General features: G+C 44.6%; 1 pseudogene across 1 annotated transcript in view; it reads right to left on the bottom strand.

Moving 5' to 3' along the window:
• Positions 1-248: 248 nt before the first annotated feature.
• Positions 249-25,178, bottom strand: part of LOC146869309 (E3 ubiquitin-protein ligase TRIM39-like) — a 94,344-nt pseudogene continuing 69,414 nt past the window's right edge. The window contains exons 4-6 of the transcript XR_014979798.1: positions 22,125-22,147; positions 14,535-14,584; positions 249-1,361 (exon numbers count right to left, since the gene is read on the bottom strand). The product of XR_014979798.1 is annotated as an E3 ubiquitin-protein ligase TRIM39-like (transcript). The remainder of the gene's footprint in view (positions 1,362-14,534; positions 14,585-22,124; positions 22,148-25,178) is intronic.

Here is a 25,178-nt window from a genome sequence, read left to right as displayed (position 1 = left end):
AATGGGGAGGGTGCATTTGTGAAGGAAACGGTGTGTGAGTCCAGAGTCTTTTTTTGGGGGGTAGAATTTGGTGCATTTATTGTACTTTATGGGGAACAGTAAATTTCGGAGATTTAAAAACAGAAAGTTGCTAATCATTGCAATGAGTGACTGTGTGCTCTGGGAAATTGCCGCCAATCGATGTGGTTAGGGATTTAACAATTTGGAAACACAAACAGTAAACGTAAGAGTTAATGACAGGCCAGTAGTTTTGTTGTTTTTAATCGATATTTTACCATTATAAACGTGTTAGATTGGTCCATGGGGCCATGCATATTACATTTACCCTTATTGCCCTCTCAATAGTTTGCAGACAAGCATTATTAATCTAGTTACAATTGGTGATTTTTGCTGTAAAGATGCATATGTCACCCACATGCACCCCAGTACACTACCCACATGCATCCCACCAACAGCACACCACACCATGCCACTGCCCCACGTCACTGCACTAGACACCAAGTTTGCAGTGCGGAGCACAGCAGCCACACTGCTCTACAACATACCTAAACACTTACAAGCTCCTAAAGGCGAGACCTGTTGGCTATGCCAATGCTTGTTTAATTCTGCAGAGACTTTATCATATGTTACATGCGGTTTGGTGCATGATTCACACGGCAAACATTGTCTGCCCTTGTTTTAAAAATGTACAAGGAAAAGAGATACGTAGTTTCACGTGAGGCTTCTGCTTGTCATGGCAACAGGTGAGAGGGTCATTGTGAAGAAGGACCTTTGGAATGTTGGTGTTTGAAGATTCTTTGGAAAGTTGGGGTTTGAACCGTGGATGACAGTCGAGGGGGAGGGAGGGAGCTCACACCAGCCTCAGCTCCGCTCCTCCCCAGAGACAGAAGTACGGGAAGAGCCTCTGCGTGAACGGCGCCTGCGGGAAGGAGCAGAGAAGCTCCATGGAGTCAGCATTGTACAGGGACAGCCGCCCCCCCTCGTAGTCCAGATACACCCCCAGCTTCAGGGGGTTCTCACGAGGGGACAGAGGGATCCAAGGGGAGGTGAGAGCCTCGTACTGACCATTCCACCCCTGCACAGCCCAGACTCCCCCCTCCGGTGACCATGTGAAGCCTCCCTTCCTGTTCACAGACTCTGCTGTGACCCCCACATGCCACGCTTCCCCCTCCTCCAGCAGCTGCACCTCCCAGTAATGTCTGCCGGAGGTGAACCCCTCGCTCCCCAGCAAACAGGTGTGGTGGGTGAATCTCTTGGGGGTGTCCGGCAGGGGCTGTGCTGTGCCCGTGTCTCTCACACGCTCCCCCCCTCAGACAGGAGGAGCTGAGGATGAGCCGTGTCAGGATCCAGAGTCACCATCACTGCAGAGAAGAGATTCACAATTAGAGATTTAATGACACAAAGAAAGGCTGTAATTACTGCTTCTGTTTTACATATGATTAATGTCCACCACATCTGGCAGGAGCATGCGGCGCTAGAGAGCGCGGCACTAGACTGATCACTACACTAAAGCGTGCAGCACTAGACTGCTCACTACACTAAAGTGTGTGGCACTAGACTGCTCACTACACTAAAGCGCGCGGCACTACACTGCTCACTACACTAAAGCGCATGGCACTAGACTGCTCACTACACTAAAGCACGCGGCACTAGACTGCTCACTACACTAAAGCATGCAGCACTAGACTGCTCACTACACTAAAGTGTGCGGCACTTGACCGCTCACTACACTAAAGCGCGCGGCACTACACTGCTCACTACACTAAAGCGCACGGCACTAGACTGCTCACTACACTAAAGCGCACAGCACTAGACTGCTCACTACACTAAAGCGCATGGCACTAGACTGCTCACTGCACTAATGCACACAGCACTAGACTGCTCACTGCATTAAATCGTGCGGCACTAGACCGCTCACTGCACTAAAGTGCCTGGCACTAGACTGCTCACTACACTAAACTGTGCAGCACTAGACTGCTCACTACACTAAAGCGCGCTGCACTAGACCGCTCACTACACTAGAGCGGGCGGCACTTGACTGCTCACTACACTAAAGCGTGCAGCACTAGACTGCTCACTACACTAAAGCACACAGCACTAGACTGCTCACTACACTAAAGCGTGCGCCACTGGACTGCTCACTACACTAAAACATGCGGCACTAGACTACTCATTACATTAAAGCGCACAGCACTAAACTGCTCACTTCACTAAAGCGTGCAGCACTAGACTGCTCAGCGCGCGGCAGTAGACTGCTCACTACACTAAAGCACGCATTCATCCAGAGCACACACTACACCTAAGTGTGCACTACACTACATAGGACATTCTACTACACACTACACTGCACCACGCAGCATGCTACATTGCACTACCACACATGACGCACACTACAATAGCAGAGACTAACAGCAACTTGATTAGATGGTACAGAGTGACAGAGCTACTCCAAGGTTTACTGTGCTAATCAGTACTCTCTAACAGTACAGAGTAAAAGAGCTACAAGAAGGTATAGAGTACTAGTCAGTACACTGCATTAGATGGTACAGAGGGATAGAAACACTACAAGGAAACAGTACTAGTCAGTACACTAGTGAGAGACTTATGAGAAGGTATACAGTACTAGACAGAACACTGCATCAGATGATACAGAGTGACTGAGCTACTCCAAGGTGTATTGTACTAGGCATTACACTGTATACATGTCACAGAGTGACAGAGGTACTAGAAGTGTACTGTACTAGTCAGTACACTGCTTTGGATAGCACAGATTAACAGATCAACTAGAAGTGTACTATAATAGTCAGTACACTGTATTAGATTGTACAGAGAGAGTTACTAGAAGGTATATAGTACTAGTCAATACTCTGCATTAGATGCCACAGAGTAACAGAGTCAGTACACTGCATTCAATCGAACGGAGTGATAGTGCTACTAGACGCTATACAGTACTGGTCAGTACACTGCATTACATGTCACAGAGTGACAGAGGCACTAGAAATGTACTGTACTAATCCATTAGATGGTACAGAGTGACGGACGTGTTCCAAGGTATTTTGGACTATACAGTACACTGCATTTGATGGTACAGACTGACAGACGTATTCCAAGGTATGTTGTACTAGTCAGTACATTGTGTTATATGACAGAGAGGCACAGAGCTACTCCAAGGTATACAGTACTAGGCAGTACCCTGTATTGGATGGCGCAGAGTAAGAGAGCTACTAGAAGGTGTACAGTACTAGTGAGCACACGGTATCAGATGGCACACAATGACAGAGCTTCTAGAAGGTATACTGTACTAGTTTAGTGACCCAGGTAGACACCACCCTTTAGGGATGCTTCGATTGGTTGGCATTAGTAGAATTAATGAGTGTAGATACAGTTGTTATTCAAGGTGTAAGGCCACAGCAGGTAAACTCATGCACAGATACCACTCTGCACATCTTGCTGGTGGTCCCCGTGTCTTTTAGATTCCCACAGACTTTGCAGACACTGCCTTTGGCTTTAGCTGTCCACAGACGGCGTCTTCCTATTCCTACTAGACCTCAGCCAGGATTTGGGGGCCACAGTTAAGTTTCTGATCAGAAGTGCTGTGGACGAAAGACATTCAGTTGTGACGTAAAGGCCGGAAAGCCGAGGTCCATCTCTTGGGATGTCCAATCTCAGGTCCATGTTCTCAGGGCCCCTGTCTAGCCTTAGGAATGTCTGAGAGGGAATAAACATTCCTACAGCAGGTCAGTGCAGCCGGAGAGAGGATCATTTTAATCTGATTAACTTCCAGCAGGGGCCGGCCAGGCCTGAGCTAAACTCTAGTGAAGTCAAGACTACAGGGTTGTGTGGGAGGGTTTTCACGTTTTCCCAATAAATGTATTTAGGGAAATAAACCACTGCACATCATTTGTGGGTTAGAAAGTTACAGTGGGAACAAAGCAAGATTACAATGTAGGTGTCCGATTATTTACAGACATATTCGAGACCCAGTTATCTTGTAGAAACACTACAGGGGCTGAGCCAGAATATCTTACTAAACTCCACTGCCCTATCAGAAGCCACAGCCCAGAGATTCCTAATTACAGTTCTGTGTAAACACCAATTGGACTAAAAGGAAAATGCTACTTACCAGTATGCATCTGTTCTTGGCATGTAGAGCTGCAGAATATCATACTTTTGCATATTTTGCCATCTGGTGTTGGGCTCGGATGATTGCAGTTTGTTGTTGTCTTTGAAGAAGTCTTTGTAGTCACGAGATAGGTGACTCCTCCGTTGGACAATAGTGCGCATGGGAAACGACTCCATCCTCAGATTGTTTTTCGCCATGATAGGAAATGATGGAGTTTGTAAGAAACAGAAAAGATGTCAATGTGAATGTATCTAAGTAAGATAGCACAGGAACAGATACAGGTTCCGGGGAGGCGGGTGGGTGAGTGATATTCTGCAGCTCTACATGCCAAGAACAGATGTATACTGGTAAGTAGCATTTTCCGTTCGAGGCAAATGAGCTGCAGAATTCATACTTTTGCATAGACTGTACAGCAGTGACTCCCCTAGCGGTGGTCACCTGTATCTGTTGTAGTGGTCTGAAAAAGTGCTTTAAGAACAGCCTGGCCAACAGAATCCTGTTGTTTTGCCTGCACGTCTACACAATAGTGTTTGGTGAAGGCGTGTGTTGTAGACCATGTTGCTGCCTTACAAATGTCATCTAAGGGAATGTTCCCTAAGAATGCCATGGAAGCCCCTAGTTTGCGTGTTGAGCGCTCTCTAGGGGGAATTGGTAATGTGCGTTTTGCCTTCTAGAAGCAAATTTGAATGCAATTTACTATCCACCTGGCAATTCCAGCTTTGGAGATGGGGTTTCCTTTATGAGGTGAAGAGAAAGCTACATACAGTTGGTTTGTGTTTCTAAAGGGTTTAGTTCTGTCAATGTAATGACATCAAGTGTGTGAAGAGCTCTCTCTGCTACGGAATCTGGGTTTGGGAAAAACACGGGTAACTTTGGGAAGGAATTTTGGATTTGTTCTAAGAACCACCTTGTTAAGATGTATTTGTAAGAAAGGTTCTTGTATGGTTAAAGCCTGGATCTCACTTACTCTCCTGAGAGAAAATGGATTGATTTTAATGCTATAAATATTGCCAGTAATTCTAGGTGATGGTAAACAGCCAAAATATCGAAAAAAAAATATCGAGTGGACAGAATATCGAGTTTTAAATATAGAATGGACAGAATACCGACATACCAAAATATAGTGGTGAAGAAAATCAGGTAAGAAATATCGATTTGCATAATATCGAAGTAAGTAATATCGACAGTCATAATACAGTTGTTAAAAATATCGAATTTTTTTATAGTGTTTTAAGTGTTAGTATATGTGTTAAAAGTATGTATTAATTTTGGAATGTATGTTTGAATATTTTTAAAGTAATGAATTTTATGTTAATTTTTTTGTAATTTAATTCCGTAGCGGGTTGTGGGTTTATAGGGGATTAGGGTGGGAAGTAATTTAATTATAGTACAATAAATAATAATTTTTAGGAATTATTAATTATTTGTAATTTAAGTTTGCGTTTTACTTCTGTAGCGGGTTGTGGGTTTATAGGGGAATAGGGTGGGAAGTAATTTAATTGTTATTAAGTAATTATTAATTGGTAGTAACTAATTTATTGTAATTAATTATTCATTGGTAATTAATTTGTAATAATTGGTAATTATTTTTTATTAATTGGTAATTAATTTGTATTAATTGGTTAATTGATAATTATGTTAATTGTACTAATTTATTATTCGGTGCGAGTTGTGGGTTTATAGGGTAATAGGGTGAGAAGTAATTTAATTATAATTAAGTAATTATTGAAAATATTTTTGTGTATTAATAATTAATTTACTGTTAATTATTAGTTGGTATTTTTTATTATTTATCAATTTTTGGTATAGAAAATTAATTGGTTGTTGATTAATTATTAATTGGTAATTAATGTGTATTGTTTGGTAATTAATTTCTATTAATTGTTTAATTGATAATTATGTTAATTGTATTAATTTATTATTTGTAGTGGGTTGTGGGTTTATAGGGGAATATGGTGGGAAGTTATTTAATTGTAAATAAATAATTTGTTGAAATTATTTTTGTATATTGATAATTAATTTATTATGAATTAATTATTAATTTGTATTTGTATTTATTAAAAAAATTTTATTGAACATTAATTGGTTGTTAAATAATTATTAATAGGTAATTAATTTAAAAAAATATTTATTGGTATTTATAAATAATTAATTATTAAAGGTTGTGTGATTAGTAAATAATGTTAATACATTTTTTATTACTATTTAATAATTAATTTATTTTTAATAAAATATTAAATTATTATTTTTCCTACTATTGCACTCACTGGAGTGGGAATAGTAATTGTTACCCCTACGCTATCCAACGCTTTCCCTACTATTGCACTTACTGGAGTGGGAATAGTAATTTTTACCCCTGCGCTATCCAACGCTTTCCCTACTGTTGCACTCTTTGGAGTGGGAATAGTAATTTGTACCGCTATGCTATCCAATGCTTTCCCTACTGTTGCACTCACTGGAGTGGGAATAGTAAATTTTACCCTCCCGCTATCCAATGCTTTCCCTACTGTTGCACTCTCTGGAGTGGGAATAGTAATTTTTACCCCTACGATATCCAACGCTTTCCCTACTGTTGCACTCACTGGAGTGGGAATAGTAAATTTTGCCCTCCCGCTATCCAACGCTTTCCTTACTGTTGCACTCTCTGGAGTGGGAATAGTAATTTTTACCCCTACGCTATCCAACGCTTTCCCTACTGTTGCACTCTTTGGAGTGGGAATAGTAATTTTTAGCCCTACGCTATCCAACGCTTTCCGTACTGTTGCCCTCTTTGTAGTAGGAATAGTAATTTTTACCCCTTCGCTATCCAACGCTTTCCCTACTGTTGCACTCTCTGGAGTGGGAATAGTATTTTTTACCCCTACTCTATCCAACGCTTTCCCTACTGTTGCACTCTTTGGAGTGGGAATAGTAATTTTTACCCCTACGCTATCCAATGTTTTCCCTACTGTTGTACTCTCTGGAGTGGGAATAGTAATTTTTACCCTCCCGCTATCCAGCGCTTTCCCTACTGTTGCACTCTCTGGAGTGGGAATAGTAAGTTTTACCATCCCGCTATCCAATGCTTTCCCTACTGTTGGACTTACTGGAGTGGTAATAGTAAATTTGACCCGCCCGCTATCCAACGCTTTCCCTACTGTTGCACTCTCTGGAGTGGGAATAGTAAATTTTACCCATACGCTATCCAACGCTTTCCCTACTGTTGCACTCTGTGGAGTGGGAATAGTAATTTTTACCTCTATGCTATCCAATGTTTTCCCTACTGTTGCACTCTCTGGAGTGGGAATAGTAAATTTTGCCCTCCCGCTATCCAACGCTTTCCTTACTGTTGCACTCTCTGGAGTGGGAATAGTAATTTTTACCCCTACGCTATCCAACGCTTTCCCTACTGTTGCACTCTTTGGAGTGGGAATAGTAATTTTTAGCCCTACGCTATCCAACGCTTTCCGTACTGTTGCCCTCTTTGTAGTAGGAATAGTAATTTTTACCCCTTCGCTATCCAACGCTTTCCCTACTGTTGCACTCTCTGGAGTGGGAATAGTATTTTTTACCCCTACTCTATCCAACGCTTTCCCTACTGTTGCACTCTTTGGAGTGGGAATAGTAATTTTTACCCCTACGCTATCCAATGTTTTCCCTACTGTTGTACTCTCTGGAGTGGGAATAGTAATTTTTACCCTCCCGCTATCCAGCGCTTTCCCTACTGTTGCACTCACTGGAGTGGGAATAGTAATTTTTACCATCCCGCTATCCAATGCTTTCCCTACTGTTGGACTTACTGGAGTGGTAATAGTAAATTTGACCCGCCCGCTATCCTACGCTAAAAATATAGAATATTTTTTATTAATATTACGTTAATGTATATAGGTATTACATTTTTTTTTTCTCTAAACTTACATTAATTATTTATTAATTGTAAAGGTATTTAAGTATTTGTAAGTATGTTTTAGTTAATTATATTTATTATTTCATTAATTTTACATTACTTTTAATATATTTAAAAAATTCGATATTTTGACTAACTATATTTCTTACAACGATATTTTGGAATCAATATTTTAGTACTTACCTGTTTGTAGATAGGCATTCGATATTTTGGCATTCTATATTTTTTCCTCGATATTTTTGCAGGTCGATATTCTTGTCTTCGATATTCTGTCAGTGATCCCTAGGTGATTGATGTGGAGCACTTTTTGTTGAGGGGTCCACCTGCCCTGAATTGTATGGTTTAGGAGATGGGCTCCCCAGCTGGTGAGTGATGCGTCCGCTGTTAGCACTATCTGTGGAGCTGGCTCTAGGAACGGCCGCCCTTTGGAAAGGTTTTGTGTGTTCCACCACTGCAGAGAGCGATGTGTGCGGCTGTCCACCAACACCAGATCTGAAAGCTGACCGTGAGCCTGGTTCCATTGACGTGCTAAGCATTCCTGTATAGGGCGCATCTGAAGTCTTGCATGAGGTACTATGAAAATGCAAGAGGCCATCATGCCTATGAGCTGCATAAACACTCGAGCTGGTAGGGAGTGTTGGGGTTGAAACTTTGTGATGAGGGTTTGCATACTGGCTATCCTGGATGGATTGGGGTATGCCAGAGCTTTAGAAGTGTCTATTGTGGCCCCTAGATACTGATGTAGGTAGGAGGGCTGCAGATGTTACTTGGTGAGGTTCATTGTGAACCCCAAGCCGTGGAGCCGCTGAGTTGTTTGGTAAGTGTGGTGAATACACTGGCTGTGTGACTTGGCTTTCATTAGCCAGTCGTCCAGGTATAAAAACACATGAATCTGTTGTCTCCGCAAGTGTGCGGCTACTACCGCAAGACAGTTTGTAAAGACCCTGAGTGCTGTGGTTACTCCGAATGGGAGAACCTTGAACTGATAGAGTTGGCCGTCCACTGTAAACCTTGGATATTTCCTGTGAGCAGGGTGTATAGGAATATGGAAGTAGGCGTCCTTGAGATCGAAAGTGGCAAGGAAGTCGCCTTGTTGCAGCAGTGGAAGGACTTGTTGAAGAGTGATCATGTGAAAGTGATCTGACTGTACGAAGAGATTGAGAGGTCTGAGATCCAGTATTGGGCTGAGGGTACCGTCCTTTTTGGGGATAAGAAAGTACAGGGAGTAAACCCCTGTCCCTTGATGCTGTAGGGAAACTGGTTCTATTGCATGCTTTTGAAGCAGTGAGAGAACTTCCTGTTTGAGGAGCGTTAGAAGTTCCGTGGACATTGGATGCTGGCGGTATGTTGGGGGGAGTTGCAGTAAGTTCCAGGCAGTAACCATACTGGATAATTTGTTTTACCCACCTGTCTGTGGAGATGGAGTTCCAGACAGGTAGGAACTGTGTGAGTCTCCCTCCGACCGGAGTGGAATAGTCTGGAGGGAGTGTAGGGAAGTAATTGTTTGGTAGTGGGAGAGGCGCGCGTGTTGTTACCTCGGCCTTTGTTGTTATTTCCCCTGTACCCACCTCTGAAATATCCCTTGTTGGGGGAAGTTTGTGTGGGGCTTTTGTAGGAGGAGGAAGCAGTGTCTGCGCTCATGTTTTTGGATGCGCCCCTGTAAAAGGAGCGACGAAAGGAGCCTCGTGTTGATGGAGACTGTTATGATCCCATAGAATTTGCAGTGTTTGTGTCTTTCTCCATTTTTTCTAAAGCTGTGTCTACAGCTTGGCCGAACAGGTGTTCTTGGTCGAACGCTGGTTTAAGATAGTAGTTTGCACTTCTTGTTTAAAACCAGAAATGTGCAACCATGCATGTCTACGTAGTAAGACACTGGTGTTGACAGATCTAGATGCGGTGTCTGCTGCATTGAGGGCACATTTAATGGATGCATTTGTAATTAACTTGCCCTCCTGGACCAGATCATTGGCTTTGGCCTTGTATTGGTCAGGCAAATGCTGAATTAGGTCCTCAAGCTCATCGTGGTGAGCCCTATCGTACCTGGCAAGCCGTGCGTGTGCATTAGCTATCCTCCAGTGATTGGCTGCTCATCGTGGTGAGCCCTATCATAGCTGGCAAGCAGTGCTTGTGCATTAGCTATCCTCCAGTGATTAGCTGCCCATTGTGGTGAGCCCTATCATACCTGGCAAGCAGTGCTTGCGATTAGCTATCCTCCAGTGATTGGCTGCTTGGGAGGCAACTCGTTTGCCTGAAGCAGTTTAGACTCTCTGTCTGGAGGCGGAGCATCACCGGAGGTTTGAGAATTGGCATGTTTCCTTGCATTGGACACTACCAAAGAATCTAAAGGGAGTTGTCCTTTAATGTAGGTGGGATAATTGGGGGCGGGTTTATATTTTTTATCAATGCGAGGATTGAGAATTCTTGTCCTGACAGGGTCTTTGAAGACGTCTGGAGCGTGTTTATTAACACCTTTGAGCATGGGCAATATTTGTATTGTCTTTTGTGACCGGGCAAAAGTATCTACCAGGAAGTCTTCTTCCATGGGGTCTGAATGCGTTTGTACGCCATGATATTGGGCAGCTCTATCAATAAGCTGACTAAATCCTATGTTGTCATCGGGGGAGGTGGCCGTGTTGGGTATGCATCTGGGTCAGGAAAGTCTGGCGGATCTGCAGGATCATTGTAATCTGCCCATGTGTCCTCTGGTATAGCAGTGTCATCATCAGGGTCATATAAAGGGTCATTATGTCCACCCCCTTCCCCTAGGTCATTATCATTCTGTGGTGGTGGAGAGACTCTAGGAAAGTGTATGAGAGACTTTGTAGGAGACAAAGGCTTAGTAGGAAAAACAGGAGAAGAGGGTCTTAGGAGTGAAGTGGCAAAGTCTCTTTTCTTCACAGGCACCTCAGGAGTGTGTAAGGTATTCAATTTCCTCTTCTTTGTTGGGAGACTGACAATATGGCCTGTTTTAGGGTCCACATGCAATGTCTTTTGTTTCAGATCGCTAGGATCTGGTTGAAACAGTTCTTCCTGGTTTGTGTCTCCTTTCGGGACGATATTTTCAGTTCCGAACGTGGTGTTGATTTCTGCTCTGGAGCCTAATAAGGGATCTTTTGCTCGATGTCGAGTCGGAAATCTTTTTCGGATCTGAATGTTTTTGGGGTTTGTTCAGATCCGAGGCTTTTTGGTCTTTCGGTGCCGAAGAGCTCAATGCCGAGGCCTTTTTGGAGGTAACGGGAGTAGAATGTATTCCCGATTTTGGCACCGATAGTGTTTTTTGGGCACAATATGCGGCTTGCTCGGTCCCGAGAGGCCGGAAGGCTTTTCCTTTGTCTTCGGAGCCGGGCCTGGAGGCGCGGCTTCTGAAGTTTTCTTTAGGTAGCAACTAAGACCGTCAGGCAAAGTTTTGCCAGAGCCTTCTTTTTTTCGGGTGGGCTAGGTGCAGGGGCAGTTGTACTCATTCGTTGACCTGGAGTGATGTGGCCATAAGTGTCATCAGCTTCGGATACGATGTAGAGCTCTTCCAAATACTCTGCCTCTGGAACGTCGGGCCTTCATCGAAGATGTCTTCTGGCACCGGTCATAACATGTCGTCAAGCCCCGTGATCACGGATAGTCTTTTTGGATCGAAAGGAGGCGCAGGCTTGGCAATCTTTTTCCTCGTATTCTGGCGAGAGACAAAGGTTGCAGACCTTGTTGTGGTGGTCGCTGTGTGGAAATTTAGCTCCAAACTGGGGGTATTTCTTGAATGGAGTCCTTTCCATTAGCCGTAGGCCCGAATGGCGCCGATAGGCCCAGCGGCCCGCGTCAATGACCGGAATTGAGTATTTTTGAGTTAGCGCGTCGAAGAGCACGTGAACGAAAACAATACCGTCGAGTTGTGAAGGTTTGCGCGTCGAAAAGGTTTGGAAAACACGGTACTGAACTGGAACGCTGAAGTTACATCTGAACCCGATGGCGGAAAAAAACAATCTGAGGATGGAGTCGATGCCCATGCGCACTGTCATCCAAGAGAGGACTCACCTATCTCTACAAAGACTTTTTCCAAGACAACAACAAACTGCAATCATCCGAGCCCAACACCAGATGGCGATCTATGCAAAAGTATGAATTCTGCAGCTCATATGCCTCGAACATTTAAGTTTCTGCCCAACTTGTATTCTAAGTGACACAGTATTACCACATGCAGGATTACCACATGCAGTATTACCACATGCAGTAATACCACATACAATATAACTGCCTGCAGTATTACCACATGCAGGATTACCACATGCAGTATAGCCACATGTAGGATTCCCACATGCAGGATTACCACATGCAGTATTAACACATGCAGTATAGCCACATCCAACATAATCACGTGCAGTATTACCACATGCAGGATTACCACATATAGTATAGCCATGTGCAGCATAACCACATGCAGTATAGCTACATCCAACATAACCACATGCAGTATTACCACAGGCAGGATTTCCTCATGCAGTATAAACACCTCCAATATTACCGCATGCAATATAACCACATACAGTATTACCGCATGCAGTATAGCCATGTGCAGCATAACCACATGCAGTATTACCACATGCAGCATTACCACATGCAGCATTACCACATACAGGATTACCACATGGAATATAGCCATGTGCAGCATAACCACATGCAGTATTACCACATGCAGTAGTACCACATACAGGATTACCACATGCAGTATTGCCACATGCAGTACATCCATGTGCAGCATAACCACATGCAGTATTACCACATAAAGTATTATCACAAGCAGTATAGCCATGTGCAGCATAACCACATGCAGCATTACCACATGCAGTATTACCACATGCAGTATAACCACAGGCAGGATTACCACATGCAGGATTACCACATGAAGTATTACTACATGCAGTGTTCCCACATGCAGTATTACCACATGCAGTATTGCCATGTGCAGCATAACCACATGCAGTATTACCACATGCAGTTCAAATCAACCAGATATTACAGGGTACACATTCCACTTTGGCTGAAATTACAGAAATTGTAGCAGGAAAATGACAAATATTATTCAGGAATTATCTGCAGAAATAAAGTGCAGCAGTCTCTACTGTTGTCTTGTGTTGTGTGTGTGCGTGCATGGCATGAGAGCATATGTGCGTGATGCGATGGGTCTAACTGCGAGTGCATGGTGTGAGTGTAGACTGTGAGGGAAGATCTTATAAACTGTGTGTGTGTGCAATAGGCCTGTGTAGATGCATGCGCTAGGTCAGTGTAGGTAAAGGCACTAGGTCAGTGTAGGTGTATGCACCAGGTAAGAGTAGATGCTTGCGCTAGGTTAGTGTGAATGCATTCATTAAGTAAGTGCAAGTGAATGCACAAGCTCAGTGTAGATGCATGCTTTGGGTCAGTGTAGATGCATGCACTAGCTCCGTGTAGATGCATGTTCTAGGTCAATGTAGTTGCATGCGTTGGGTCCGTGAAGAAGCTTGCACTAGGTTAGTGTAGGTGCATGTGTTGGGTCCGTGTAGATGTATGCGTTAGGTCAGTTTAGATGCATGCGTTGGGTCCGTGTAGATGCATGCGCTAGGTTAGTGTGGGTGCATGTGCCAGGTCAGTTTACATGCATGCGTTGGGTCCGTGTAGATGCATGCGCTAGGTCTGGTAAATAGAATGTGCTATGTGGTAAATACCAAATTCTGAGGTAATTTCCCTTTCAATAGTCCCAGAATACGGCAGTAACTGAGTTGCTCGCAGTTGTCAATCCTAGCAGTATCATTAATGTGAGGTGTGAAATTACCGCATCTGAATTTCCAATAAACTTAGCATGAATGTCCAAGGGTAAGAATGATTTAAACAAAGGAAATGCGTCAGCACGTATACAGAATGGAGATAAGTAGAAATCTAGAAAAATCTGTAAAAAACAAAGTTCAGAGACACAAATCAAGTAACTGTACCCTGGCGTGAGTGCACGTTACCACTAAATGCCATACCATACCATACCACACCATACCATACCACACCACACCACACAACACCGTACCATCGCACACTATACCATATCACACCATACCATACCGCCATTCCATTCCATCCATTACCACCATACAAACCGTCCCATACCACTATACCATATTATACCATGATCTCACCCTATAGTACACCACACCATACCATCATAACATTCCATAACATACCAGTCGACACCATCCCATCTAATCCAATCCATCCCACCATAACATCCCATAACATACCATACATACCATACCATTCCGTAGCACACCACACTATAGCATATCACACCACACCATAGCATATCACACCACACCATAGCATACCACACCACACCATACCATACCATAGCACACTACACCATACTATAGCACACCAAACCATACCACATCATACCACACCACACCATAACCTACCACACCATACTACATCACACCATACCATAGCACACCACACCGTATCATACCATATCATTGAACAGTAGCATTCAGAACTTATCATCACAATGATATTTACCTTTATAACTCTTCACCACCTCTGGGCTCTGAATGTTCACATTATTACACCTTTAATAACACACACATCATCTTTGTATTAAAGAGCAATGACAGCCACAGGAACAAAGAATGAACATCACATAAGACCTGTATTTCAAATAAGATTCAGTATTAAGAGCAGCTCCTGCGGACTAAAGCTCAGTGTGACTTACTGTTTATACACAACAGTAAAAGCTCTAACGATATCCAAAAGTACCTTTAACATCTTTTGACAGGATGACAGGATGTGGGTGTTTTAAGGCAGCGTGGGTCTTGTAGGAGCGGCCGTTAGCTGAGTGAGAGGGGGGCAGAGACAGGTTACATCTGCTCCTGGTGGAGTCTCGTGTATATACTTAATAAATACCTTCCTACCTGAGGTACACGTGAATTCCCGACAGCGCCCACAACACAACATTGTCACATCCACTCCCTGCCGGTGTAAACCTTGTCACCATCTTCTACAAACAAGAGGTTGGGTAGTTTTAGTGGGATATATACGAACGATTTGAACCCAGACCGCTTAGTAATGAAAAACTGGTTGCAAAACAAAAACTCCCACGTCTTACGGAACAGCAGATTTTAGGCTGTAGGGAAAGGATCACAGAGGGACTGATAAGGGAACAGGTTAGGAGGCTCAGTAAAGGGAAAGCAGCAGACCCAGACAGGATCCCATCTGAACGCTATAAAAATTGATAAACTCTTACGTCTCTCTCTGGGTATCTTATTTTAATTAGATATCTCTGGAAGGCTGTTAAATTCCACCTTCCTAATATGAGGCAACTGTAGTTATGATCCTTATGCCGGGTAAAGATGCTAGGTTAGCAGAGTCCGATTGACCTATATCTTAGTTGAACTCTGATTACAAAATGATTACAGGAATCTTGGCTAAGAGGTTGTCAGATGTCCTTCAAAAGTTGATCCATTTCGATCAAAAGGGGTTTGTGCCTGGAAGGAAGCTCTATGAATTACCCAATGACTTATAGGTGCAAATGGTATGGCCAAGGCCTCTAATCTCCTGTTAATAATCACAAGAATTGGGGGAGTGGTTTGAGTCCACGACAAGATGGCCACGCACTAGCACTGCTCCGCCGGCTGGGGAAACAATCTGGCAACAATCCAGGCCAGATTTGGGCATCGTTAGCTGTAATGGCATCCAGGGTAACCAGGATCTCATGAAAGAAGCTCCGGAGGAGACTGAAGCAAGGGAGGGTCGGCAGCTTTATATGGGCATCCAGGGGAGCCAGGATCTCATGAAAGAAGCTCCGGAGGAGACTGAAGCAAGGGAGGGTCGGCAGCTTTATATGGGCATCGAGGGGAGCCAGGATCTCATGAAAGAAGCTCCGGAGGAGACTGAAGCAAGGGAGGGTCGGCAGCTTTATTTGGACAGCCAGGGGAGCCAGGATCTCATGAAAGAAGGAGACTGAAGCAAGGGAGGGTCGGCAGCTTTATATGGGCATCCAGGAGAGCCAGGATCTCATGAAAGAAGCTCTGGAGGAGACTGAAGCAAGGGAGGGTCGGCAGCTTTATTTGGGCATCCAGGGGAGCCAGGATCTCATTAGAGACGGAGCTGACTGAAGCAAGGGAGGGTCGGCAGATTTATATGGGCATCCAGGGGAGCCAGGATCTCATGAAAGAAGCTCCGGAGGAGACAAAAGCAAGGGAGGGTCAGCAGCTTTATATGGGCATCCAGCAGAGCCAGGATCTCATGAGAGAAGCTCCGGAGGAGACTGCCCAGGATCTCATGAAAGAAGGAGAAAACTGAAGCAAGGGAGGGTCTGCAGCTTTATATGGACAGCCAGGGGAGCCAGGATCTCATGAAAGACGCGCCGGAGGAGACTGAAGCAAGGGAGGATCGGCAGCTTTATATGGGCATCCAGGGGAGCCAGGATCTCATGAAAGAAGCTCCGGAGACTGAAGCAAGGGAGGGTCGGCAACTTCATATGGGTATCCAGGGGAGCCAGGATCTCATGAAAGGAGCTCCGGAGGAGACTGAAGCAAGGAAGGGTCGGCAGCTTTATTTGGACAGCCAGGGGAGCCAGGATCTCATGAAAGAAGGAGACTGAAGCAAGGGAGGGTCGGGAGCTTTATATGGACAGCCAGGGGAGCCAGGATCTCATGAAAGACGCGCCGGAGGAGACTGAAGCAAGGGAGGGTCGGCAGCTTTATATGGGCATCCAGGGGAGCCAGGATCTCATGAAAGAAGCTCTGGAGACTGAAGCAAGGGAGGGTCGGCAACTTCATATGGGTATCCAGGGGAGCCAGGATCTCATGAAAGGAGCTCCGGAGGAGACTGAAGCAAGGGAGGGTCGGCAGCTTTATTTGGACAGCCAGGGGAGCCAGGATCTCATGAAAGAAGGAGACTGAAGCAAGGGAGGGTCGGGAGCTTTATATGGACAGCCAGGGGAGCCAGGATCTCATGAAAGACGCGCCGGAGGAGACTGAAGCAAGGGAGGGTCGGCAGCTTTATATGGGCATCCAGGGGAGCCAGGATCTCATGAAAGACGCGCCGGAGGAGACTGAAGCAAGGGAGGGTCGGCAGCTTTATATGGGCATCCAGGGGAGCCAGGATCTCATGAAAGAAGCTCCGGAGACTGAAGCAAGGGAGGGTCGGCAACTTCATATGGGTATCCAGGGGAGCCAGGATCTCATGAAAGGAGCTCCGGAGGAGACTGAAGCAAGGGAGGGTCGGCAGCTTTATATCGGCATCCAGGGGAGCCAGGATCTCATGAAAGAAGCCCTGGAGGAGACTGAAGCAAGGGAGGGTCGGCAGCTTTATATGGGCATCGAGGGGAGCCAGGATCTCATGAAAGAAGCTCCGGAGGAGACTGAAGCAAGGGAGGGTCGGCAGCTTTATATGGGCATCCAGGGGAGCCAGGATCTCATGAAAGAAGCTCCGGAGGAGACTGAAGCAAGGGAGGGTCGGCAGCTTTATATGGGCATCCAGGGGAGCCAGGATCTCATGAAAGAAGCTCCGGAGGACACAGAAGCAAGGGAGGGTCGTCAGTTTTATATGGGCATCCAGGGGAGCAGAATCCCATGAAAGAAGCTCCGGAGGAGATTGAAGCCAGGGAGGGTCGGCAGCTTTATATGGGCATCCAGGGGAGCCAGGATATCATGAAAGAAGCCCTGGAGGAGACTGAAGCAAGGCAGGGTCAGCAGCTTCATATGGGCATCCAGGGGAGCCAGGATCTCATGAAAGAAGGAGGAATCTGAAGCAAGGGAGGGTCGGCAGCTTTATATGGCCATCCAGGGGAGCCAGGATCTCCTGAAAGGAGGAAGAGACTAAAGCAAGGGAGTGTCGGCAGCTTTATATGGGCTTCCAGGGGAGCCAGGATCTCATGAAAGAAGTTCTGGAGGAGACTGAAGCAAGGGAGGGTCAGCAGCTTTATATCAGTAGATCAAAGATGGTGTCCCTTTGTGATATGGCAAAGAAAATTGTAACATCCTATTACTACACCTCTATTTTGCTAAGAAATGGGCAGTTCTCCTTCCTACAAAAGGGCAAAACTATAAGAAAAAGTCAGCAAACACATACGTTAGACACTCCAGGTAGAGGCGTCTTGGCTCACAGCTTAGCTGGAAGGTGATATGAGTAACATTTTGTCCATATAAAGTATCCATATCAAATTTGCGTCCTTTTCTGACAACATCCTGAGGATTCTAAAGGTACCCAAGGTTTGTGCATTCCCCTGGAGGGGACCCAGAAATTAGCCAAAATACAGTTAAATTTTGAATTTTGGGGAAAAAATAGGAAAAACGTGCTGCAGATGAAAGCGTCAATTTTTTCCCTGCAAATGGTATCAACAAAGGGTTTGTGGTGCTGATATCACCATCTTCCCAGCTTTCAGGGACTGACAGACTTCTGTCAGAAAACCAAATTTATTTACAAAGTTTTGGCAATTTACTGGGACTTTGCCCATTTTTGCTATTTTTTGTGCTTTCAACCTCCTTTCAGTTATTGGTACAAATGGGTATGAAAGCAATAATGATCCTGGAAAGCTATACATTTCTGAAAAGTAGACAAAACTTTGAGTTCAGTAAGGGGTCATTTGTGTAGATTCTTCAAGGTTTTCTTATAGAACGTAACAGTTAAAAATAGGGAAAATTGAAAATGAGTTGAAAATTCAGCCATTTGTGCCAACGTTGTCACCGGTAACTTCTTTTAAATATGATAGATTTTTTAAAGCAATATACCGTTACATCCACAGGACCCTTCTGGTTGTGGGGACATATAGGACTTGTAGGTTCACTAAGAATCCAATGTGCCCAGAGCCAGTAACTGAGCTGCGCCTTGCGATGGTTTTTCATTGTGCACCGGGTGTACAGCAATTCACTCGGTAAAATATAAAGAGTGAAAAATAGGTATCGAGGAAAACTATGTATTTCCAAAATGGGAACAACAGAAGGGTATTTTGAAGCAGTGGTTATTTGCTCAAGTCCATATATGTGGGTACCTATACCAGCAAGTGAATTAGAGGGCTTTTCTGAAAATTATACTGTTTTACACACTGTCCTACATTTGGAAGGGATAAATGCATATACAGTCAATTGGCAAAAACACCTCTTCTACTATTCTATGTTTCCCGAAGTCTCCCAGCAAAAATCGTGCCTCACTTGTGTGGGTAGGCCTAGTGCCAGCGACAGGAAACTGGTGCCTCGCTTGTGTGGGTTGGCCTAGTGCCAGAGACAGGAAACAGCCCAAAACGCAACGTGAACACACCATATTTTTACAGTGAAAACTGACCCTTTCTTTGTGAAGTGCCTAGCTGTAGATTCTGAACCCTAGCTCTGCCGGCACCTAGGGAAACCTAGCAAACCTATACATTTTTTAAAACTAGACACCCAGTGGAATCCAGGATGGGGTGACTAGTGTGGCTTTTACCAGGTTCTCTTACCCAGAATTCCTTGCCAACCTCAAACTTTATTTTAAAAAAACACATTTTCTTCACATTTCTGTGATGGAAAGTTCTGGAATTTGCGTGGAGCCACAAAATTCCACCCACCCTGCATTCCCCAACATCTTCCGATAAAAAAGATACCTCACTTGTGTGGGTAGGCCTGGTGCCCGTGACAGGAAACGGCGCAAAACACAACATGGATACACCTTATTTTTACAGTGAAAACCTACCCTTTTTTTGCAAAGTGCCTAGCTGTACACTTTGAACTCCTAGCTCTGCTGGCACCTATGTAAACCTAGCAAACCTATAACATTTTGAAAACTAGACATCCAGGGAATCCAGGATGGGGTGACTTGTGTGGCTTCCACCAGGTTCTCTTCCCAGAATCCCTTGCAAACCTAGGTGAGGTATCATTTTGCTCAGTAGAACAAGGAGAACGTTGGGTGGTAGGACATTTGTGCCGGCACGGTGATCCCACGCAAAAAATTACAGAGAAAGTGATTTTTTTTACTTACATTTGAGGTTTGCAGGGGATTCTGGGTAAGAAAACGTTGAGGGATCTACACAAGCATTATCTCACTGGACTCCCCAAGTTGTCTAGTTTCCAGAAATGGGTTTGGTAGGTTCCCCTAGATGGCTGCGATCCCAGGGGCAAAAAATCCCCGGTGCCCCCTCCCTGCAAAACCCGGTCGTTTTTTTGATGGGTAATTTTGAAGTCTCCACAATATGATTTGGGCCCTTGCCTGTCATGGGTACCTGACCCACCCACACGAGTGAGGTATCATTTTTATCGGGAGACCTGGGGGAGCGCTGAGTGTCAGGAAACTTGTGTCAGTCCTGTGATCCTAGAACTTTCTCACACAGACATTTGAGAAAAGTTTGATTTTTTCAGCAAAATTTGAGGTTTGCAGTGGATTCTGGCTAGGGAAACGTTGGGGGATCCACGCAAGCCATATCTCCCTGGACTCTCCCGGGTCTCTAGTTAGTTTTCAGAAATGTGTGGGTTTGGTAGGTTACCCTAGATGGCCTCTTTTGGTATTATACTGACCGATCACCACCAGTCACTCATAAAATGCTACTTGCTTATTTCCCACTCCACTAGGAAATTCACAAGAAAAATATTCATACATTGGCCCTTTTAATTGTATTGCACTACACATGCAATCACTTCCCTCGTTTCACCTGGGTGATCAGTTTCCATTCTGAACTGGTCTACTTTTATATGTTGTTATTTGCACTGCCCTTTCTACTACTCAGGAGACTTCGCTCTCCTTGCGGTGTACTAATGTTTACTTTTCCGCACACTACTATTTTTTCCTCAGCATGGTCGAATATACATACAATTTTATATATATTTTAAATAGATTCTGACAAGATCTGCTCTGCATCTCTCGAACTACTTTTGGACACTGTCCTTACTACAGGGCGCTCAGGTATTCTATATTCTTATTAAATCTCACTACTAAAGTTTATTCTATCCTTGCATGCAAAATGGAACACTAAACATGCATATTTCTTCGTATCTTATAGAGCACAATGCATGTAAAATCTAGTTTTTCGCTTGTATTATAATATATACTGGCATTCTCTATGGCCCCCTTCCTTGGGTTCTCATCTTTTGTTCAACATCGCCCATCACGGCTAACACTTTTTATGGCTTTGGGTGAGCTGACGCTACAATGCATTTTTACACAATATCCCCAGTGCGTTGTGACCGGCATATATAATCTCATGTCACTATTTTCCTTCGCCTCATCACTGCTATTTGAAGTTTTGACACGTAAGAATTTTACGTAAAAGATTTCGTGAGATATGATGTTCCATTCCAATGTATGTATTTTTTCTGCAGCCTTGACAAAGCCCAATGGACGAAACACGTGTCAGCTGCTTGTGCTCGTATAGACCAGATATTGGCCGTTCCTGCTTATATAAAAACCGAACATTGTGGAAACTACAAATGGAATAAAATAACTTCACAAAAAAGAACAACAAATTTGATGGACTTCATATTAGGACTACTTTATTTATTAAATGGACTTTCTATGTGTGCTCTAGTACTTATTATTTTGTATATTTGTTGCCAAGGACATTGTCCCAAGCAGGTGAACACCCTCGGTGGCGGGGTGTCTGCCGTACCATGGTAGAACCTCTACCCCACATGAAGATATATGTGTATGTTCTAACATCTCTAACAATAGTGCTGAAAATTGGATCTGCAATTGTTGTAAGCAGAGCCACCATATGTGTCTCTATAGTTAGGAAATTATGTCTTAGTTTATGCACAAGTCTGAATGGAGGAAAACCTGAGGGGACTTTTCCAGAATGGGCTTGCTTTTTCTGTATGTTCAAGGTACTTTTCGTACGACTTCAGTTAGGCTTTAAAGATACAAATATGTTTTGTGAGGACAGCAGCTCATTTCTGTAGCAATTATTTCAAGACTCAAAAGAGTTTGCTGAAAACTTGCAGGAATTTCTGAAAATTTAAGAGAGTTTCCTGATGACGCAGGGGAGGTTTCTGAGGACGTAAGATTTTTTTTTGAGAATGTAAATTGATTTTACGAGGATCTGAAAGTTTCCTAACACTTTGTGTGAGCTCAGTGGTGGCATTTACACACAGCAGCATTGAATCCTGCTCCTTACACACTGATAGGAGGATAATAAACCAACCTTACCTGCTTAGGGTGCTTCTGACATCCTGCAAAACAGGGAAACAAACACAGTGAAATCAGTTTCCACAGGAAATGTTAAAGTTTTGGCAGTATTTTTAGGAGTGAAACACTTAACTATCTATGGTTAGAAAACAGTGACTGGGGTCACATGACACAGCACATTCTGGGGTATTGCCTGACTAAGCACAAAATGTGATATTCAGAATGAGGTCACAAGATATAACAGAAACTGATATTCTGAATGGTAATGACACAGCACAGTGTCATTCTGAATGGAGTCACAAAACACAGCACATTCAGATATTCTGAATGAGGTCACTTGACAACAGGGTCACATGCACGGGCATCATTTAGCGATTGCCAGGGGTCACAGCTGTGACTCCAGGCTTGCCCCTTGTGACCCCTGACACTGCTTGTGCGACCTCTGGCTTCAGAGGTAGCAAAATGAGTACCAAGGACACAGAGGCAGCTCACCCTTATGGGAGTCGTGCTCCATCTTTGTTTTCAGCCAATTTTATATTACACTAATAGTGAATGATAGATTATTATTCACTGTTAGTGTAATAAAAAATGGGGCACGAGGATCTAGAATGAGAACTTCTGTGGCAGATGACAAGTAAAAAATGCTTTTAAATGTATGTAGGGTAGAAGCTTGGGGATCGGAGTGTGGTTGTGTGTTTGTGAATGTGTTTGTACGTGTGAGCATGAGTGTGTGTAAGTAACAGCGAGTGTCAGTGACAGGTAGTGTCTGAGAGCCACTAAAAGGGAGTGAGTGAGAATAAGTGAGGATGAGTGTCAGTGAGTATGAGTGAGTCAGAATGTGCGACAATAAGTGTGAGTGCACGAGTGAGAATGTATGAGTGAGTAAGAGTTGGAGTTAGTGTGAGTGTGAATGGAGGAGAGAGAATGAGTGATACAGAATGTGTGAGAATGACAGAGTTAGAGCAAGTGAGTATGAGCAAGTATGGTGGAGTCAGAGTAAGAATGAGTGAGAGTGAGGTAGACTGAGTGAGAATAAATGATTGAGTGTGGTTGAGTAAATGTGAGTGAGAATATGATGTAATGCTTGCTAGTCTGCCATAGGCCCTTACATACTGAAGGTAATTTGTGGCTTATAGAGGGACCTATGGAAAAAATCTACTGCTGGAATACTGGAGGCAATTGCTTTGCTGGTATGGACAGGCACCTGTGAAAACTACTGCTACTGGCACACTGGAGGCAATGTTTGGCATAGGGGGTAACTGTGGCAAGATACAGGCACTAGCTCATTGGAGATGCTTCTTGGCATAAGGGAGGAAAACCATGACATACGGGGGCAACAATCATAGTCCTGATGTACTAGATGTAATTCCACCCAGGTGCGATTTCTCCATGGGGGCATTGCCCCCCTGTATTTGCTGCCCCCTGGACCCTAGTATGCATTTAGACAGTTTATATTCCCGGTCGCGGTGCTTAAATTACAGGGGTGGGCAGGCTGCACATTGCAAGCAGCAGACTTTCAATTTATGAGGGGGCGGGGGCGTTGCATCATTATAGACAACACCGGAAGAGTGTCTGGGTCTAAAGATGTGTGAGTGCGCAAGTCAGGATGGATGGATGTCTTCCGATGACCAACCCCGCAAGCGCACATAAGGCCTCTCCTACCCGCACAACGTTAGTGAGCCAGGGATCCTATCCGCAGCGACCCGGTCTCCAAAGGAGAGCTGACTTTGCCTGCTCCAACCAATCCCAACGCTGCTCTTACGCTGTGAAACAGATTCAAGGCGGAATGTGCGTACACTGTCTCTGCCAGCCCCTGCGTGCAGCGACTCTGTCTTCAGCACTTGAATAATGTTGGTTTCGTAGTGAGGTGCCTGTGGATTTGAAACTTTCTCTAGAAGCAGAAGTGCATCAGCTGCTTTGCTAGTGCGGTGCCTGTGGATGTGAAGCTTTCTCTAGAAACAGAAGTGCATCAGCTGCTTTGCTAGTGCGGCGCCAGTGGATGTGAAGCTTTCTCTTGAAACAGAAATGTATCAGCTACTTTGCTAGTGCGGCGCCAGTGGATGTGAAGCTTTCTCTTGAAACAGAAGCGCATCAGCTGCTTTACTAGGGCGGCGTCTGTGGGTGTGAAGCTTTCTCTAGAAACAGAAGTGCATCAGCTGCTTTGCTTGTGCGGTGCCTGTGGATGTGAAGCTTTCTCTAAAAACAGAAGTGCATCAGCTGCTTTGCTAGTACGGCACCTGTGGATGTGAAGCTTTCTCTAGATACAGAAGTGCATCAGCTGCATTGCTAGTGCGGCGCCTGTGGAGGTGAAGCTTTCTTTAGAAACAGAAGTGCATCAGCTGCTTTGCTAGTGCGGCGCCTGTGGATGTGAAGCTTTCTCTAGAAACATAAGTGCATCAGCTGCATTGCTAGTGCGGCGCCTGTGGAGGTGAAGCTTTCTTTAGAAACGGAAGTGCATCAGCTGCATTGCTAGTGCGGCGCCTGTGGATGTGAAGCTTTCTCAAGAAACAGAAGTGCATCAGCTGCTTTGCTTGTGCGGCGCCTGTGGATGTGAAGCTTTCTCTAGAAACAGAAGTGCATCAGCTGCTTTGCTAGTACGGCACCTGTGGATGTGAAGCTTTCTCTAGATACAGAAGTGCATCAGCTGCATTGCTAGTGCGGCGCCTGTGGAGGTGAAGCTTTCTTTAGAAACAGAAGTGCATCAGCTGCATTGCTAGTGCGGCGCCTGTGGATGTGAAGCTTTCTCAAGAAACAGATGTGCATCAGCTGCTTTGCTAGTGCGGCGCCTGTGGATGTGAAGCTTTCTCTAGAAACATAAGTGCATCAGCTGCATTGCTAGTGCGGCGCCTGTGGATGTGAAGCTTTCTCTAGAAACAGAAGTGCATCAGCTGCTTTGCTAGTGCGGCACCTGTGGATGTGAAGCTTTCTCTAGATACAGAAGTGCATCAGCTGCATTGCTAGTGCGGCGCCTGTGGAGGTGAAGCTTTCTTTAGAAACAGAACTGCATCAGCTGCATTGCTAGTGTGGCGCCTGTGGATGTGAAGCTTTCTCAAGAAACAGAAGTGCATCAGCTGC

Source organism: Triturus cristatus, chromosome 1_1 (genome assembly GCF_964204655.1).
Source record: "Triturus cristatus chromosome 1_1, aTriCri1.1, whole genome shotgun sequence".
In the NCBI taxonomy this organism is placed as follows: Eukaryota; Metazoa; Chordata; class Amphibia; order Caudata; family Salamandridae; genus Triturus; species Triturus cristatus.
The sequence above is the reverse complement of the archived record's forward strand: the minus strand, read 5'-3'. Positions and strand labels throughout refer to the sequence as shown.